Source organism: Aptenodytes forsteri, unplaced genomic scaffold (genome assembly GCF_000699145.1).
Source record: "Aptenodytes forsteri isolate BGI_AS27 unplaced genomic scaffold, ASM69914v1 Scaffold8, whole genome shotgun sequence".
NCBI classification, from domain to species: Eukaryota; Metazoa; Chordata; class Aves; order Sphenisciformes; family Spheniscidae; genus Aptenodytes; species Aptenodytes forsteri.
The window spans coordinates 4,814,887-4,832,691 of NW_008796218.1; positions in this window are offsets into that span (position 1 = coordinate 4,814,887).

Consider the following 17,805-nt stretch of genomic DNA (forward strand, 5'->3'; position numbering starts at 1 on the left):
AGAGGTAAGGGTTTACCTGTGGATTTAAAACTGTGGCATGCATGGAGTTACACAGGACAAGAAATGTCTGAAAGGAAATCTCTGAGCTTGGTTCCTTGGCCCCATATTAGCTCTGCTGATCTCTGTGGAGGGACTGAAAAACCAGATTTCTAGTAGTTCATCAAACTTCAGGCACCCCCAGGCTGTTTAAGCATCCTAGGGTGTCTCATGCCTGGCTGAAGAGCCCCTATATAACATAGAGTAGAAGGGCTAAAACTGGTAGCATATAGCCCATTGGAAACTATTCAAAGTCTAGATGAAAAATGAGAGGTTTGCACTGTATCTGACCTTTCATCATCCTTTGTGACTTCAGTTAGGCACAGCAGCAGAAAGACAGCAACCTTGTTTTCCATTATGTCCTCATATCTGTCAGAGCAAAGGATGTATTATTTTGATTCAGCTTCTCGCCCCAGCCTCATGTGTTTCTTCCTTTCTCCCATCTAATACTGCACTTCTGTCTTCAGCATACTCACCCCCTCCCTGACAAATTTTGGGAGCATTTTACCAGGTTAGACAGAGAGACAGAATTATCTTTATCTCTTGCCGATACCATCCATCACTACAAATCCAACTGTGCAGCACATAGCAGGTTACACCTCCTGCCACAAGCTACCTTGACTGTGTTCCTGTGTGCCACTACAGGGCTAAAAATCATTGTGTTAGAAGAATGGCTCAGCCTCCAGTGTCCAGTCTCTCTCTGATAGCTGATCCATTCACTTTTTTGGTCCCTGCTGAATACTACCATCTAGAAATGGCCCCCTAGCATCCACTGCTGGAGAGGTGGCACAGATATACCACTGAAAACACATCTGGTGAAGCTGTGTCAAGCATTATATTCTTGGGACAAAGGGCTGTATGGGAAGGAAAGGAGACCTTACAGGTGTCTTAGTGTCTGTTTGCATCAGTCTAGCTGACACAAGGGGGGCCAATGGTGCAACACTGAACTGAGCCCAACATACGCAGCCAAATGAAACTGCTGCAGGAATGAGTGTAGGTTAAAAAAAAAAAATCCAGTTACGGGAGCTGGAATTAGGCCAGAACACCTTCACTAACACCTCTATTCATGAAAAAAGAAAAAAAAAGTGATCCTTAATGACCACAAATGATCACAGACTCTGTTTTACATCTCTTACAAAAGCCAGCATATTCAGCAGCATTACATTCCCCAGAGCTAGACGGATAAAGGGGGAAATATGTCATTGATTTTTCCCCCCCCAAGAAATTAATGACAGTGTTTGCACTAATTTCAACAGTACAGAGATTTTCAAAAAGAGAATCAGTCCTGTTTAACCTGGAAGCTAACAGTATTAAAAACCTAAGGTGTCTTACTCACTGCTTTCTTTTGCAGAGGCAATCAGGATCTGCTTCTTTTCAACTAGTACACATAAAAAGCCTCTTAACCATTAGACTGTAACGCTATTACCTGCAGCAGAATGGAAACAACCAGCCTCTCTGAAGGTACCTTGTAACGTCATTCCAATGGGGCAATTACTGGTCTGTCCCAAAGCTCACTGAAGTAGATGGAAGGGCTTCTGTGGGTCTCACTGTGGGTCTTACAGCCAGCTATGGACACACATAGAAAAGACTATGCGTTTTTCATTTCCGCCACTGAAGAACTATCAGTTTATATGAATGCTAACTGCTTTTAAGGGTCATGCCTTTATATGCCTTTTCTGATATATATAATTCCATCTCAAAAATGTCCTGTTTTATACTCAAACCATGTAACCTATTCATCCACTGGTTATTCTTTATCAAAACTTTGTTCTCTGTTACTGGATACTACCTCTTATTATTTTGTCCTGCAGTCAACCTCCCCCTTAGCTGTGTAAGAGAGACGCTCAGTCAGACTAAGCTCAGACTAATTGGACTTGAACTACACAAAAACTCAGTGGTTACAGAATTAGCAATAGCTCATAATGTGCAAAGGCACAATGGAGTATATAGCCACTGGATACTTAGCGCTATACCGTATACACATATAAGCCACCAAAAGTATCCAAGTTCTCTTCAGTATCCATGGGTACATTTTACTTACTGCATGGCACTATTCATCATAGTACCTTCTAATCATTTGAGCCACCAAACTGTGTGAACAGAATGGCATGATTAATGGCAGCAGGTGGCACAATTGAAGAAGCTCTGAAGAAAATGGATATTTAGTGATCTCTGTCCATGAGAGAGGTGGATTTCACCAAGAAATGAGCTTATCAAGCTCCTTATTAAGTTGATAAATATTTTCTGAGAGAGCAAGAAAAGGATGTCTTTTTCAAGTGAGGAAAAAAATCTACATGGATTTCTGTAGCTAGATGCCTACACAACATTTTTAAAATCAACCTCAAGATACATCTCATTATTTCAATTAACAGGATCATTGAGATCTGTCCCTTGAAGTCAGATTTTCTATTCGTAGGTTAGGAAAACAGAAAGACTTTCCTTTATTTGCAAGAAGAAAAATATTTTTTGTGAGGAAGAGGGAACATAAAATTTACTCTTGCTAACAGGTAGCGTATGCTGCACTTTGATTCATCTATTTTCAACTTTAAGGTTTATTAAGCAACATAAACCTGAGGTTTAAAATAAATATACACGAATCTAGTGTCAGACTGTGGCTTGGGTTCAGTAGGAGTCTGTATCTACCTTCTCTTACTCACATACAAACACAGAGATATATCTTCCCCTTCTCCATATTCCTATTTATTCAGTTCCTTGCCCCCTGAAATTTGCATACACAGGAGTAAGAAGGACTGACTTGCCTTTACTTACCCATACTCTCCTCAACTGGAAAAGGAAGAGGAATGAAGAATTAGGAGATCATATTTTCCCCTCACACACTTGCTGGTCATCAGTTCTCATTGGGATTCAATGTCTTGCGGGACAATTCTTGGCATGGTGTATTCTTTTTCCCAATAATTTACTCATATTATTGCCTACTAAAATCTCACCTTTACTTTGCATGAAAACTACTGAATCGAAACTAAGAGAACAGCTCACATGGATCTACATATATTCCTCAGATTATTTGTTCAAAGAGACTGATATATTTCTGCTGTCAGACTTACAGTTGGCTTAACACAACTTGGAGCCTACAGTGTTGCTCCAACATGTGCTACTGGTAAAGTTTGCTCTTTCCGAAATGTTACGTTATTTTTCACTGCCAAAGCACACACCAATCCTGTGCTCAGCTATGGAAACTTAATGAATTAAAGGAGGCCGTTATTGAACTCTGAAAAATTTATTTTATTTCATATTCTTTTTTTACATTGGCTTCTACTCTGAAATGCTTCTGCCACTTTAATGGGCAATAAAAAATGGCCAAAATCATTGCTGTCCTTAGACCCTGTGGTGGTTAAATAAAAGAAAGCAATATTCCAGCCTACATGTTGAGAGGGAACACACACCTTCACTTCACTTCGAAAGCAGACAAGCATTTTTGCTTACGTGCTTGCAAAGGAAGAGTGTTGTCATACCATCATCGTAAGGTTTGGCATTAGGGTTATTGAACCTATTCTCATTTCTAGACTCGCCATTGTTGGGAAAAAATCCTATGTTTAACATCCTAGGCTGACAGGAGAAGTAAGAAGCATGAGGGCTTGTTGCTTGATTGCTGATGGGGTGGCATCTTGCTGCTGCTCTACCAGGGCCCCTGTGATGGATCTGAGCAAAATACTGTGAATTTTTAAAGTGAAGCCCCACTCAGTCCCTTTTAGGCAATATAGGGTGCTCTAAAATTGAGGTTTTGCTTCATATTTATCTACTTTTATTTCATCTTTTGTCAAAGGATATAATTATAATCACTGATCACATATTCTTGGCTCTGGTAACATGATCTCTTCCTTATGCTTTATTTACTGTCATCTTACAACCCTCTGAATTCTGAATTTCATCTAGCAAAAGTTTGGAGGATTTATGCTCCTCCAAGATGCTTGTGGGGTTGCTTTTTTTCCTTGTTATATGCCATTCATGCCATCTACACAAACTTGCTTTTTCAGCTATGGAACAAATCCTTAAGACACCACTGTAGATGCAAACCATGTACCCAAATGAGTTGATTTTGGCACCCAGATTGCTGATGAAATTTATGCTTCATTAACAAATGCTTAATGTATATAATACACATATTTTAGAATTGACCTCAACCTGGCCAGGGAGGCTGGCTGACCCCATGAAAATACAATTACCTAATGAGAGATTAGAGAGTTTTGCTTATTGTATTTACTATTTCTAGGAAATTACTTTGTGTCTGTGTAGCTGCGTCAACCTTCTTGCTTAGAATGTTTTAATGTTATTAAAGCTTGCAAGCTAAACTAGTGGAAAGACAGGGAAAGGCAGCACAATTTCCTTTTAGATCAGAGCCAATGTTTCTCCAAAACCTTAGCAGGCTGGGTTTGCCATAAGATCAATGCAGCTGAACACTCCACCTGCAGAATGAGCTCACTGTCTGTGCATTACGCTAGCCCTCTGCCAGTCCAAGTAGTAAGACTCCTGGGGTTGGTCTTGAACCTGCTACTCCCCACACTGGAGTGCTAAGCTTTGCTGCCAAGACACCAGGCCAGGTATTAAATGCATTCTTGTTTCTGTTACTTTCCAACACTCAGAGGACCACATTAGAAAGCCCAGAAAACTTAATTGGAAAGCAAGGAGAATGCAGAATGCTTAAAGACCTTTTACAGACAGGAATATGTTCTCAAAAAACCAAACCAAACCAAAACAAACCCCACGAATTTAAATATTCAGCTCACGTTTCCTTACAGAGGCATTAGAATGGTCAATCCTATTTGAAACAAACAAACAAACAAACAAAAGAATCAGGACTGAGTTAAGTTTGTCTTCATTGCTGTATTAAATTTTATGTGGCCTGCTCACTTCAACATTGTAAGGCTTCCATCTTTTGGAGAAGGGGACTTTATGGACACCGTAGCTCAAATCCCCAGGTGTAGGAGCCCTGGGGTATGAACGCACCAAGGACCTCCAGTTCAGTCTCACTCAGGACTTTGGATGAGGCATGTGCCCCCCATGAACACCTTGGAAACCACAGCGAAGGGCAGGAGTGTTGCTTTTAATTAATTTGAGTAAAACTAGTGAACAGGAAAGTGAGGTTCCCATAAAAGCAATTTGGCAGGAGGGTTTACCTTAGGTTTTATAGCTCTTTCAAGGGAAAAATGAAAAGTCCATTTGTGGTTTTCTAGTTGTGATTATTTGAGGTAAAAACTCAAGCACCTCAGGTTTATCATTGTATAGACTGTATGCATGGGAAATAATGCACAGTAGAATTCGACCACTATGTTAAGTCAAGCTTCTCACTTACAGGTTTTCCTAAGATCAAGATAGCAACAAGAAGCAATTTAAAGATTCTGAGATGCAGTGAGGAACTTGGAAGCACATAGGCACTAGGATACATTTTTTCAATATAGCTGATTGTTAAAAAAAACATTAGTAATTTACTGCTTTCTGAATCAGAGCTAAATTTTAGTCTTTCATTGTTTCACAAGACTGCTACTTTTAACTGTTTATTTGTTCCACTACAAAGAGCTTCCCTATTAACTATGGTCCTTACTGTGTATATTTTGCTAGCCAAACTGACAAAGAAGAGAAGGAAAGCCTTCCATTTGTAGTTATATGTCTTAAAAGAAATATTTCTATGCTATTTTAAGCTACCCTAAACATGACACTGCCTTCAAACTAGTCATGTAAGTCAGGGGGAATAAAGAGGAAGCAGTCATATAAATTTGTATAGCTCCACTATTTACAATGGAACTGCATTGATTTTTCTCTTCTGAGATTTTTAAAACTTAACTGTGTTGTTGGGTATGGAGGAAGAGACTTCCAGTAAAATATTATTTAGCATGTAAATAATAAACCTTTGAGAAATCCATAAACCCTCATCAAAATACATGTCTACTGCTGTAAACAGCAGTTCCAAGTTTTCTGTGCCTTTATTTGGAAAGGTTCTCCACCTTGAACAAGAAATGATTAATGAACAATAATTAATCTGATGGTTTTGACAGCTGCTATTTGTGTTGAACTTTGATATACAGCCCAGTCACAGCTTTCTTGTTGGTGGCTTCACAATAAGGTAATTGATCTGGATCCAGACTGAAAGGCAACCATGTCTCATCACAGTCCTACAATGTCAGTCCTCAGTGCAGAGGGGAGCAGTAACTTAAAGAAGCTGTTAATATTTTTGAATAACTTACTTGAAAAGAAAATGCATGTTGATAAAGTTTTGCTATTAACCCTAACATATTAATCAATTTTCATCTGTCAAGAATAACAAATCTGCTTTCTCTCTGATTTGGCTAGGAACAATGCCAAAGCCAGGAGTGTTTGCACATTAGTGCAAGTAGAGGGTAGAGGGTAGTAGTAGAGTTACTATGCACATTTGGAGGAACTATATCATGTAAAGGAATAGCTCTCAACAGGATCAATGCCCCTGACTCCCTGTGTAAGTAGGGAAATATCAAGCAAGAGCACTAAGGTGGTTTTGTCCACATATATGACATTAGTGAGGTTTTTAGATTAAAAAAAAAAAACACCAAAAACCACAAAGTGAAGAAATTGAAATGGTCAGAAAGTTATAAAAATGTGAGATCAAAAGCAACAGCCATACAATGAGAAATATCAGAAGCTTTATCTGTGTAATAAGGTGGTTTTGTCCACATATATGACATTAGTGAGGTTTTTAGATTAAAAAAAAAAAAACACCAAAAAACACAAAGTGAAGATATTGAAATGGTCAGAAAGTTATAAAAATGTGAGATCAAAAGCAACAGCCATACAATGAGAAATATCAGAAGCTTTATCTGTGTAATCCAAATGTCTTGATTACATCCCAGTCGTACTTAGCTGGGGAAGGAAAGTTCTCCATTAATGCAAGATTCTTTGACATAGCATGACAAGATCCCATAGCTGAAGATTAACTTCAGCTACCAGCTGAAAGAAACTCACATTAGAAATACACTGGTTTTCCTTTTCTTTTTTAAGCATAGATTGTCATTAATCACTGGAGCAATTTAAGAAAGCAATTAATTTACTGTTAACCCTACAGTATTTCAGTCAAACTAGGAGGATGTCTCTCTAAAAAATGTATACTCACTCAGGAGCTATAGGATAGATGCAACGTCACTTATTGCCTTCAAGTGGCAAGCCAGACTAGATCATCCCAAAGTATCCCTCCAAAATCCATGACACAAAATAAGAAAAATTCAGTTTAAATCAGTGGAGCTATGTAGATGATGCCCCTTAAAAAATGAGGAGAATTAAAAAAAAAAAAAAAAAAAAAATCAGTCATTGGTTTTGTGTACTTGTGAAAAGAGACACTGAAAAATATTCGTAGGTCTATATGCTACGCAAGGGACCTCCCATCCTATTCCGAGTATTAGTGTTTGGATGCTGACAAATAAATTACATTAATTGCATTCATTCTAGCAACCACTTAAACACCATTAGGGCTTATGCATACAATAACCGTGCCATTAGTCAAATCTGGATACCTCGCTGCTGGTAATCAACATTCTGTCTTCTTCTAGTATAACTATCTTAATTTCTTTCTGCAAGCCTCCTTCAGCACCATTCAGCTTTTGAACATGAAATTAAGGAAATTATAATTTTGCCTAATAACATTACATGGTGTTCTCTCAGAGTTATATTCTACTGGGCTACTTGCAATTACTTGCAGAGAAAAGCTGAGAAGGTTTGCTGCCTATGCTACTTTTTTTTGCCACGCTGCAACCACCTGCTGCAATACCATCCTCATATTACTGTTATAATTGTTGCTTTGCTTCTTTCTTAGTCAGGGGGGAAGGGGAAGTAAGGCTCATTTTCTTTCCTATCCCTCTCCCAGGAGACTGACAACCTAGGCCAGGAGGGACATGGGACATGACATACAGAGGACTAAAAACTGGGAAAGTCACCTGCCCCTTGTATCCACTTTGAAATAAGAGAAAGTGGAGGATGGAGTGGGAGGCTTCTTGAAACCTGTTTTCCTTCCTTGCCCTCCAGCTGGCTGTAGGAACTGCCATCAAGCCCACAGAGTCCTGGGGTTAGGGAGCCGATTGCTTGCCAAAGCTGTCTGTGCATGCTCTCCCAAGAGTTGATCCAGCTGTAGGGGCATCTGCTCTCAGCAGTCCCAGAGTACCATCTCTAGGAGTCCCCAGCTTTGTCATCACTATAGCTACTTCTGCACGTGAGGAGCAGGGGACTATGAGCCTTCTTTAAAAAGTAGCTTGAAAACACTCTTGGAATTTCACCAGTCCTGTGTCAGTCCATGATCACAACAGTGAGATGATTTAGTTTTCATATTGACACCAAAAACTCATCTATGCACCAGGGAGAAATTCCTTGATTATTTGAGTTAGAGAACTACTTTATGCAACTGGGAGAAAAAATTAAAAGTCAGGGTAGGAGGCTTTAAAACTGATCACAGATCACAGAGGTCTCTATTTCTATCATTTCATTAGCATTTGTTACTGTTTGATCAAGGCAATAAAGAAAGGGATGAGTACACCCAGCATGGCATTTTGCAACTTTGGAAGTGCGGTTTGTCCACAGCTTTAAATGAAGCTCAGTAATAAATTAGCAGACCTGAAAAGATGAATCTTAGGAAGAGCATCTCGCCATTAGTTCAAACTCTTCATTCCACAGACAACACCTGGCCAAGATTCTTAAATTCAGCATTGATACGGCATTGTCCTAAATGTAACAGTTGTTCATTAAAATCAAGTTCTTTCATTTATGTTCATTCTCCCCCCTCTTGTGGTTCATTATAAAATCACAATTGTTGCTTTCAGAAATGTTCCATAGTTGGGCTTTCATGCACAAAGGATAGAAAAGGATCCACAAAATCTAACCAGGCAGAGCTACTAATAAGCTCAACAAAATGCAAGTATAGTAAATAATGAGCTTGTTATTCAGGGTAATTCTCATTGCTAATTTAAATGTTCTCTGTAATCTCTGATTGAAAGCAAATCTTGCCACAAATGATATGGAATACATTTCAGACAGATTTACCGTAACTATTAATCGGATATCATGTGCTATTGTCTGGGGAAGATTTTAATACTTGCACCCTCAATCATTTATTGTCTTACTAGCTTAACATAAAGTATTGTAGCTATAATGTCTTCAGCTAGATCTTCAGCTTGTATAAGTTGATGTAGTTCTAAAATACTATGAACTTGTGCCAGATGGTATGACAGCTCCCTTGTACAGGCAACTTTTTGCATTTCTTACATACAGGTATGTTTCCCCACCAGACTGAGCACCCTGACCTGATTCAGAAAAGCATAATTATGAAAAGTACTAACTGAAAATATACAAAGACTTTGTGTACAGATCTTGGGTATTCAAAGGTCTGCAGTAAGAGTAGGCTTTAGCCATGAAAATGGTTAGAAATGGATGTGGATATGCATACAGACTCAGGGAATCTCTGTTTAATTAAAAATGTGTTATCTGTGTCATGATAAATCTAGAGAAACTTGTGAGCAGCAGGCCAGCTAAATAAGATTGATGGTCTTAGCAAATCAGAGACACAATGCAGGAAAGTCAACATGTACTAACAAAATTTGTCTGGAGGATTAAAACTTATTAATAAAGTCAGAAAACTGTCATGTCAGAGTTTCTCACCATAATGCTAACTGACAGCCAAACAGTTCCAATTTTGTAATAGGTAAGTTAGACTATCACACATAATCTCTTTAGCCAGGCAGTCTCATAACCAGAGCACACTGCTGAAGTGCAACAACACCCATTACTAGAAAAGCTGTTGTGACTGGGCATCTACTTTGATTCACAGGACTCAACTGAAGGCTGCAGGAATAAGATATTACAACAGGTCATATGCTTACAGGTGCAAAAATCAACACAAAATCTCCACACATCTGCAGCTTTCAGAATTAGAGGTAAGACTGGTGGTAGACTTGGATTCTGATGAATAACAGCAGATGGTTTCCTTTTGTCATACCATGATAATAAATCTCCTTAACAGTAGAAAATCCTTAAGGACAGCTTGGTGGAAAGCCTTACAGAAAGTTTCTCACAGATTAGACAATTTTTAACAAAAAGGATATAATGGGTAAAAAAAAACAGGCACAATAATGTGAACCAGCTAAATGTAATATTTGAAACAGTTCTTAGTAAGAATGAAAAATGGTGGTGGGACTTCAAGGAGCAGAATTCTCCATTTTCCCCTGGGTATTTCTTGTGCCTGTTACTCTAAATATTGCAGAAAAATCCAAGTGATGCAGGGTCTACCAACGATTAGCTTTTCTACTAGGAATATGAGTTTGACTCCACTAGATAATGCTGAATCAGACACTGAAAAATCATTTAACGTTACCCACCAGAAATCACACAGTTTATTTAGTCCATTGTATGCAAAGGCTGAAAATGCAAAGTGCTGGGTAAAAGAGAGATTTGCTGAGAGCCTGTGGAACTACTTCGGACACTGGTAATTTGGCTTTTAGTTTAAGGTGAACAGGAAAACTCCTACTCCTCACTTTCTACAATTTTTAATTGTATGACACAATCACATCATACGATCAGGTCATAAACTTTGTAAAGTCATAAACTTTTTGGATTTTAAGGATTAAAGATTAGGCGTAGACTGAAGGGGATGGGATAAGTAAATTGCAATAGCACACAGATAACATTGGAAAACACACCTCAGGGGTACATCTCAAAGGCCAATTCATTGCCTACATCTTCCTTGTCCCAGAGGGAATTATTTATCAGTGGTTCATAGTAGTAAAATTTTGGGAAACCCTGACCCCCAGCCAATCCCAGCAAGCCAGTCAGAGGTTTTTTTGTGCCAAGAGGGATTGCTTCATCTTCTGCAATCCCATCCCCTTTTCCCTCCCCTCTGCACGCTCCCTCTGAGGGGAGAGAGGAAGCAGATGTATAACCCTGCTGCTCCTGCAAGCCCAGTCCCAAGGTCCAAGTAACCTACATCAGGATGCAAGAAAAGCCTTCACACTCTTATTGGGCATGCAGTACACATTGCAATCTAGCCCCAAGAAATCAAGAGATTAAAGTTAGAACATGGTTTAAATGGATCTGAGTGAATAATTTTTAATGAATGTATTTAATGATGGATAAGTTTCCTTCCTTCTTTCCACAAAATGTGGGGAGTGGGTTGCAATTTGCTTTACATATTCTTTTCTCATTGAATTTTTTTTTTATTCTTTTGAAGTAAGGGGTTGCTACTCCAAGCACAAACTCACTGTTCAATTGCAGTTGGTCCCATAAATCACTTAATATTGTTTCCATCCTCCAGTCTAATGAACATAACTCATGGAATCAGCTTTGTGGTACACAGGCTTACAGAAAGCACATTAGAAATTCACTTTTCATAGTATTCCTGTGTGAGCTTAACATTTATTTTCTGCCAACAGTTATACGATTAAAGTTTAATAACTCTATGAGTGTGTGCAGGAAATGACACCAAAAGCAACCCCAAGATGGCTGAAGATTTGCTTCCAAATTTGCACAAATATAAGTAGAAATTGTTTCTGCATTATTCATCCAACTTTAGACCTAAACCAAATATGTCTTGCTAGCAGCCTTGGAAACATATGATGAAGTGTTTTAAAATTCCAGTAGATGTCACCACTTCTCCCCCAGCAGGTCCTTAAGTACATCTAAAAGAAGCTTTTGAAAACTCAGTTTGCACTACATCATGAGTTGAGAAAGCAGAGAGACTAATTTTGCTTTGGGTTACATCTATGTGTTTTGACAGAAAAAGGATACATCCATTTTTCTAATCTGTGTCAATGAATTTATGAGCTTATAGAACTCATGCCACTATTGTAAACCAAACCACACGCAGATTAGCTGTCAATTGCGAAGTGATGTTGCTAATACAAAAGAGTATCTAGTGTTGTATTAATTTTTCCCATGTCATTTGATACTTCATAAATATAAAAGTTTTCAACAATACTTTGGTTATAACTATAGCCCTGATTGTGACTACAGTTGGTTTTCCAGCTATAGTGTTCATATCCAGTCCCTGCAACATTTGTTTGCTTTAGTTTCCGAAGTTTAAACAAGCCCCAGTAGTGTCTCCTTCCTAAACACTTGGGTTCAATTGTTTTCAACTTTCACTTGCTGTTATCCACCCCTCTCATGAAAAATGAGACCTCATGCTTCAGTTCACCTGGTTTTCATGGCTACATTTTTCTCCACTCCCATTGGGAACAAGAGGCCCACGAGGCCTAGAGTTCCCACATTATGGAAGAGGGCTCATACTCCTTCTGGCCAGCTACATCCAGTCAGAGATTCCTGGTACCTTCCCTTCTCATTTGCACACTAAGTTTCCATAGGAGCATATATTTTAAAATAAATATCAGATTAAAATCAAGGCCAGCTAAAATCTGGATCTTTGATTAAGGAGACACAACATCAATGCATATTCATTTGCTTATACTGACCTTGGCTCCTTGCATCTGACAGCTGTAGCATCTTTCATTGTTCTCTATAAAATTAATAACTTTTCATCACTTTATATTTATCTATCTGCATCATGGAATAAAACAAAAAATTACTTACTTTGCTCTTTTAAAAGAAACTCAAATCCACAGAACCAGCCTAAGAAAAACTTATCCTGCTACAGAAAAATTCTGTAGTCTAAGCTTCATTTTCTGAAGAATTTAACATTCCTTTTCTTTAGAGACAAATTTTACATTTTTTTTAAAGAATATTGGAAGACAAAATTAATCCTCAACAATTCCCAGGGCAAGAAAATGTTTTGTGTGATTTTTTTTCATGTGACCAGGTGGCCCCAAGAGAAGCTGGCTTTCTGGCTACATTCATCCCTTAAGACTTGGAAGAGAATTTGGATGCATAGCAGTGCATAGTGACCATATATTTCTGATTAGTTCAACAGTATTTTAAAGACTTCAGAAAGGTTCATTTGCAGGTCTGTAGCTGACTTAATCTTATTCAGATTTCACCCAGATTAAAACAGCCAAACTGACTAGACACATTACACACGTAAGGAAAATTGGCTCTTAAATATTCTAGGAAATGAGATAAGATTCAAATTCATCACTAAGACTTTTTAAAATGTCCTTATTCATGTGACTGGGTCACTTGAATGAGTTAAAAAACTATCAAGCACTTTTTAAGACTATTTAAAACATTAATGTTTCAATTACTTTCCCACCCAGCTGTAAAGGGGCCTCTAGATTACTGTATTGTCAATGGGATTTGTAGAATAGCAGCCAGAACTAACATGAAACTGAACAATAGCAACATTGTACTCCTTCTCAAGAAAAAAGAAAAATGCAGCCTATGGTAAAACCTTGGGCTGCCACATGAGGACTGACTCCTTTTACAAGAATCTTCTGATTGCTTTCTATTTTTTAAAAATCAAACCTTCATGTTAAGCTTTTAAAATCATTTGCTTGTTTAACTCCTTTTAAAGAATCTTCTGATTGCTTTCTATTTTTTAAAAATCAAACCTTCATGTTAAGCTTTTAAAACTTGTTTAAAAATAGCTTAAAATTGAAAAAAGACTTTTTACTTTTTATGTTAAAAGCAGTTTATTAACTTGACTAGAAGTATGAGACTGGAGGATAATAATATAAGCAACTGTCCCTCACAAAATTGGCTAATTATTAACATTAAGTATTCCAGAAAATGCTTCAGCATTACGACTCCTTTTACAAGAATCTTCTGATTGCTTTCTATTTTTTAAAAATCAAACCTTCATGTTAAGCTTTTAAAATCATTTGCTTGTTTAAAAATAGCTTAAAATTGAAAAAAGACTTTTTACTTGAACTGTTAAAAGCAGTTTATTAACTTGACTAGAAGTATGAGACTGGAGGATAATAATATAAGCAACTGTCCCTCACAAAATTGGCTAATTATTAACATTAAGTATTCCAGAAAATGCTTCAGCATTACTAAAACAGTGCTGCCTGTACACAGAAGAAACATTATAACATTATAGTTATGTGGTGAGTTTGACTGCGGTTTTCTAGATTTCAGAAAAATCTGTCATGAGCAAACAAATAGCAAGGAAGATGGTTCTTCAGCAGGCAAGAGTTACAAATAAAGCGGAAAAAAAGAGGTATGCAGACAAAATCAGAATTATCCACAGGGCTGCAGCTCTCAGCTGTCCTGATGTGAACAGAGAGAAGTTACTGCTCAAGAGGTTTTTTGAAAAAGTAAACAAGTCCACAGGATACTGAGTGAAGGCAATAGACACCTGAACTCATGCGGGGCCATATGGCATTCTCCAAATAAAGACGACTTGGCTGAATCTTCAACAGGGGAAAGCACTTTCAGCAAGACCTTTGCTCTTGCTTGTACTTCATACGTTTCCTGGCTTTTGGCCTCCCACGTGAAACAGACCTTCAGTTTGCAGGGTAGGACTACAAAACTGCTGCAAGCAAAACCATATGATGTTTGTTCACTTGCCTGTGACTGAAAAAGTAGCCCCTGGGTGAAACTAGATTTTCTTTTGTCTGTTGACACTGGAGTGTCTGGACTCAAGGCAAAAAGGGACATACAACCTCTGTGAAATGTCCTGAAAGAAACAAAATATGAGAACCTGTTCGGTCAAATCTCATGCAAAGGCAAACAGAGTATCTAGAACTGCTGAGAGTCACTGGACAGTGAAGAATTGTCTCGGGACCTTAGGACAGTTTGTAACTGACAAGTTTATTCCACTAGTGCAGTCACTAGGCCTTAGAAGAACTGCTAAACTGAAATTTATTAAAAGAAATACTTCATACTTACAAAATTTTTACTTACCAGCAGCCATATTTTATTCTACTGATTATAGCTAAGACCTGGAAATAGTTTTATATTAGAAAAAGTAGCCTCAGAATCATAACAAAATATATAGCTTGTCTATTGACACTCACCAGAGAATGACCTGGTGTATTTGTTCATATGCAGCAAGACCCTAGAAAACAAAGTAATCGTTAAAGAATTTTTAACTGATTTGTATTGTGGCTCTTCTCTCTACTAAATAGTTTTTCTTTTCTAGTTAGCTTTTTAAAATAGCAGTGAGGGTCCATTTGTGTTTATTTTAATAGAAACATTTTAAATTAAAACTATAGCCTATTTAAGAAATTTTTTTAAGAAAAATTTATCCATACTTCTTTAGTGAAAGATGTTGTACCTCAAAAGTATCTGAGAACTAATTCAAAATAGAGTCTGAGATCTTGATGTCAATAACACCTCTGTATCAAAACCATGTTTTAATGATTTAATTTTCAGCAACCTTTTCAATTATTGCCCTCGCCCCTGCCAACTTACAACCTTTAAATCAGAATTAAAACATCTACAACATTTCCCCCCCCTCTTTTTTTTTTTGTGAAACTAGGTTGGAGGGAAAGTTAACTAATGGGTGCCATTCTCCAAATAAAATTAGAGGTTTTATTGATTTAGGCAATTCCACACCCAATATTTCAGTTATGTAAATTTTCTCTTGCTTCTCCACCTCCCCTCAAGATCCTAGTAAAGAGGCTTATTCTTCTTTCACCAGGAATATTTTGCCTGCCTGACAAAGTAACTCTCCTCCTCTCCACTATTAATAAATTCCTGGTGCATTAATATCTTTCTTCTGCTCACCATGATTCCACTACATGTGTTCTGGTTCCATGGTTAATAGGATAATACATAGTTAATGGATCATTAGTATACTGTCCATTTAATGCTTCACAGATCATTCACAATTAATCATTGACAACTGCAAGAACAAACAGGTGAGCTAAAGTTCTAAACTAACAAAGGGGAAAAAGAGTTCAATATATTTTTTACTCTGTAAAACCAGATGAATTTATCTGCTCTCGGTAGCAGTGTGATGAAGTAAAAGAGGACTAATCCATTTAGAAAGACATTAGACATGTAACAAACACTACAGAGAAAATCCTAACTAATTTACAAGGCTACAGCTGCAGTACCGGCATGTGAGCTTTCCTCTGAAGGCTTTAGTGGGACTTATGCAGAAGCTGGACCTGAAATTGATAGGCAGATTTCAGCATACAAAGAAAGATCTTTTAAATGATTAGTAACAAATAAGTCCTTAAACATATCCTTTACCATAAATAAAAATCAAAACTGTGTCATCAGAAAAATATCTCAGATCTGGGACATTTTCTTATTGATACACATAATGAGAAAAGTGAACAAATTATGAAGGTGATCAATGGATAAATGAAGAAGGCAGAACTTCAACTGAGTATGAGAAGCAACAAAAGTACTGCCACATGAAAGGGGCACTCAGATGATCTTGCAAACAATAGATGTATCAATGGAAAAAATGTTTGAATTCAGCTGTTCTTTTTGAATGAATGCTGCAGTTGAAAATATGCTTGGGCACAAAAGGCAACTCTATCTCTTAAAGCCATGTCAGATTATTAACTGCAGAACAAGCTACAAAGACATTTGCACACAAGGAATATCATAGGGTCACAAAAACAAAGAACATGTTGGTACCGTCAAAGGAGCTGGTCTTTGTATTAATATTTATTTTTAACATATTATCTTTAAGGGGCCTCAAATGAAATGAGGGATCTTAGAGAACTTAGTATCATACAAAAAGATGGAAAGCAACACTCCATCCCTGTAGTTTTTAGTCTACCTAGGAAAGAGAGACAAAAAATGAAAGTAGAAACAATTCATGCACGTTCATCTGATCTTTGCAGCAGAATCCAGAAATTCCATCTGATTGTGCTGCCCAGCGTTTTGGTAACTGTTCTAAGTAAAATGCTTTCAAAAGGGAAAAAAATAAATAAGATTTGAGTATTTGAGGAGAAATACTTGTCAGATGGTAATAACTGTGCAAATGAGAAAACAGACAACCTTTTAGCCAAGGTGCTAGACCAAGAGATTGCCTTGATGCAGATGTAACACAGCAATGAGACAGCACCAGCAAATACATTGTAAAACATGTCACTGTCTTGGGGTTCACAGATGTCGGGTTTGATGTTTCAGTTGCTTTCCTTTATACTGGCCATGCAAATCCTTCAGCTGCGATTCACTCTAAAGGCAAGCATTAATCAGTTGACATCAGGTGGAAAGACATAGAGAAAATTAGAAAGGAACACAGTTGTGAACCACCACACATATATCATCATCTGCAGCATTGATGGAAGGCATATTCTTGATTCAAGAAAGGGTTGCTAAGGTTTGCTAGCTCAGTGCTTAAGCCACAGTAAGCACAGCAGCAGAGACTGGCATGCAAGGATTTAGAAATAGCCTTGATAGTAAGCAGCTTCCATTTATGCTTATAACATGCCAGCATGGCTTCCAATAGGATGGCCTGAACCACCTGGAAATAGTCCTCGTTAATCAGTGCGTTACCCATGATGCTGCTAGGTGCCAGACTCTGCCTTGTAATGAAGGGTCGTTTCTTACTGTTATCCTGTGGTCCAAGCCTGGTAGCAGTCTGGCCAAGTGCAAAAATTTGGAAAACAAATGTTGACAAAGTCCTCTATAGCTATTGAAATGCTGTTGCCTCTATTCTTTCCCCTAATCATGGGGAAAAAAAGGGGTAAAGAAATTTATTGCAGTCCGGCAAAAGTATATCCAAGAGCTTCTGTATCTCTGGTGTACTGTAAAGTGATGGTGTCTGTGAAATGGCACATTAATGGATACTGGTTTTAAGATGCACCTATATTTATCTGGTGGCATTAACTTATAAAAGCCTCACCTCATTGTCCCAAAGAGCTAAGCAAAAAACTCCAAAACACCATTTCTGAAGTTCTCTTGAGTCTTTAAGAGCTGGAAATACCGGATTTGTCTATAACCATAACA